This window comes from Aedes albopictus, chromosome 3, assembly GCF_035046485.1.
Source record: "Aedes albopictus strain Foshan chromosome 3, AalbF5, whole genome shotgun sequence".
Lineage (NCBI taxonomy): Eukaryota > Metazoa > Arthropoda > Insecta > Diptera > Culicidae > Aedes > Aedes albopictus.
The window spans coordinates 420,659,686-420,663,336 of record NC_085138.1 but is presented as its reverse complement, the minus strand read 5'-3'; positions in this window follow the sequence as shown (position 1 = coordinate 420,663,336).

Genomic DNA, 3,651 nt, shown 5'->3' with positions numbered 1-3,651 from the left:
CCTTCGATGTAGAAGCATCCCGTTCCAGACGCCGGTGATATTCGTCCGCTAATTTTGATTTCACCACGTCAATCGATATGTCGTCATCCGACCGACTGTCTAATGCCGTCACTAACCCGTCGAACGAAGGAGGCAAACTACGAAGGAGCAGACAAATTTGAGTGTCTTTGTCGAGCTCCGTTCCCGCGGCACTTAAACGATCGAACAAGTCATCAATTTCCAGAAGGTGCTTTTCAAGGTCACCTTGCTCCGAAAGATTGGTAGAGCACAATTTCTTCAGGAGGGACACTCTCACAGATCGCGACGTTTTCTGGTGGTAGGCCTTCAGAGCGTTAAACGCGTCTCGAGCGTGAACACAATTTTTCACTAGAGGTAGCTGGCTATCCTCCAGCAACAGCACTATGGTTGCTCTCGCTTTTCGGTCAGCACTTTTCCATGCAGCATCACGATCTTCTTCTCCCGGAATCTCATCGGCAATCACTTCCCACAAATCTTCACGTGCAAGCAAACTTTCCAGGCGGATCTTCCACGTCTGCCAATTCGTTCCACTCAGTTTCGGAACGCCGAACTTTTGATCACCCATTGTTCACGTGACAGGTCCACACTTTCGACGAATGATTCCAAACGTTTTTCCACTACCCGCGAGCCACGAGTCTTTCGCATGCACACAAACAGCGACGCGCACGAGCTGTTTCGGATTAATGTTCACCACTACTTTTTCTGCGCCGTTCCAGCTGGGGCCATTACCTGACGAGCGGACAGAGTCTACCACACAGCGGAATACAGCGTCAAGGAATTCGGCACAGAAAGAATTTGCACACGCGAGAATACTTTTACAACGAAATAACTTTATTTAAAGAAATTGGGAATTTTACACGAACGAACTTGTTCCGTTGAACTTTCGGTTTGGAATGATTTCCTTCTCTCGTCTCGCTCTCTGCGAGGGGCGAAATGTCAGGCACGACAACACCGCGGGCGAACCAAGGTGTCTGTAGTGAAGAGGTGCGCCATTGTACTCCGACAAACGGCACTCGTCAAAATAACGCACGACATCTACACAAATCTCGATCAGAATCGTTGCACCGTGATGGTTCTGGTCGACTTTTCCCTTGCGTTCAACTGCGTCAACCACCGAAGACTACAGAACAAGCTGATCAGCGAGTTCCAGTTTTCGGATGAAGCTGGTGAGCTTGTGGCTGCTTTTCTTAGCCAACGTAGTCAAGCTGTCAAGATTGGAAGCCAAACATCATCCGAAAGGTCTGTACCTGAAGGCACACCACAAGGGTCTTGTCTAAGTGCTCTGCTGTTTAGTCTGTACATCAACAGTGTACCGGCGCAGCTGAAATGTGAGTATCAGCTATATGCAGACGACCTTCAAATCTATATTTCGGGTCCCACTAGCAACATCGACAGACTAATAGCAACCATCAACGAAGATCTGGTCACCATCGAGAACTGGGCAAAGGCCAATGCGCTTTTCCCAAATCCCAGAAAAACGCAAGCCATTATTTTCTCCAAGGAAAATACTACTCCTATCGAAAACATTTCCTTCTGCGGGGAACCAGTCGCTTTTTCAGATACCGTCATCAACCTGGGTTTGCGTATGGACAGAACCTTGAGCTGGACAGGACACGTAAACGATATAACTGCGAAAGTCTTCGGCACTCTCCGAACATTACGGCATTTTGCACCGGTACTGACCACAGCGATACGTAGGAAACTGGTGCAAGCGGTAGTCATCCCACTGTTCACTTACTGCGATGTGGTCTATACAACGGATTGTCTGCGGCCCTTAAAGAACAACTGAACCGTTGCTTCAAGGCTTCGTTACGGTTTGTCCATAACATCCGTCGCTGAGAATCAACCGCAGCTGTACGGGATACTATTCTTGGACATGACCTCCCGAAAAATTACTTCAACCGCATATGCTGCTTTATGCGACAGGCATATCACGAAGAACTTCCGGGCTACATCCTTCCGCTAGTTCAAAAAGGTCAACATGGGCGCTCACGGTGCTTCATCATCCCCCGCCATTCAACTTTATCACGGAAGAGCCTGCTGATCGGTGGAGCAATTATGTGGAATGGATTGCCACTAGCAGCAAAACAACAACCTACTCTAAATTCTTTCAAAAAACACCTGACTGAAGTTTTAATTTAAACGAATGCTAGACTACCTTGCCATACTTACGATTTCAAGACGAGTAATTTTTGCGTTTCGCTTTATACATAAGTAGTATCACAGATAACAGACGTTTATGCTTATATTGGCAATGTGTGTAAAAATGCTCAACAGCCATTTTGTATGTGACGAGCAGCTGAAACTCATGTGGCAATCATTTAGAGATGGCGCAGTGATCGATAGTCAGTGATCGCTTTCAAGATTGCATGCACCACGCAATTTTACATTCAAGATTGTATTTGATCTTGAATGAAAGTGGAACTTTGAACAGCTTTGAACTATTCTTGCATTCAAGTTAGATGTAATGTCGCAATCAGTTGAGTAGATGGCGGTAGTGAGCCAACGTATATCGTTTTGAACATTTACACAGGATTCTGCGAAAAATTTGTACTAGCATAAACATCTGTTATCTGTGGTAGTATTATAAGTAGTATCGTTTAGTTATCCACTAGTTTTTTTTTTCTGTATGTTTGTTTCCTTGACCTAACAAAAAGTGTTAAACTAAAGGCTTACGTTTTACTAAATAAATACAAATACAAATACAAATAAGATGTCATGGAATAAAATATTAACTGTTTATTTATTTCTGTGGGTTACGAGTTGGCAGATTATTGTTAGTCAGAGATAAGTGTGTAAAAACAGGCTTGTGCACGCAAGAATTCAGTCTATAAAAATTGATGTGTCCGAAGACGGTTGTGTTGTTCGTGTGAATTGCCCTGCGGATGGGTAAATTACGGAATACTTCCGTACAAAATGATCCGTGAACCGTTCCTCGGTTCACGACAATGGTTCGGTCGGTAGAGAACCGGATGTTCCAACCGGTAAGTTGAATTGAAAACGGTGTCAAATGAGAGACCGCCATCAGGAACGTCTGCGATGCAGCGGTCTGATTTTTTTTCGGCCACGACCAAATCGACGCCGCTGCTGCCGGCACTTTTTTTTTCAATAGGAAATGTCATCGCTGCAACCTCTGGCATCATGATGACAAGCAGCGAAGATTCGTTTTTTTGTGTGAAGTGTTTGTTTAGGTATTTGTGCTTAGTGTGAGGAGCACGGGGGTGCTACGATGATCTGATTTTGTTGCCGCTTATCTTGCGCAACCAGAGCACACTAATACCAACATTCAATCAATACAGCAGCTGGAGAAAGTAAGGAAAAACGCACTTTGGCGAATAAAGTTCGCAAAAAGAGGCATTGTGTGACTTTTCACAAACAATTATCACTATCTGTAGGAACTTTACCTAAACATCGAAACTCTCAAATTGAAAATTATCAAATAATTCAGCTTTTTCATGATCAACACTTTTATCAGACCTTATGTGATGTGAGCGTTTTGCACCGATATCCCTCGTAAAAAGATAAACATTCAATTTTCACAACTGTGTTGGTGAATATTTTGGCTGGAGCATAAATTTATGCTCCACGTAAGGAGGCACAATCCAAGCTGTCAAACTCCATAGTGAAAAAATA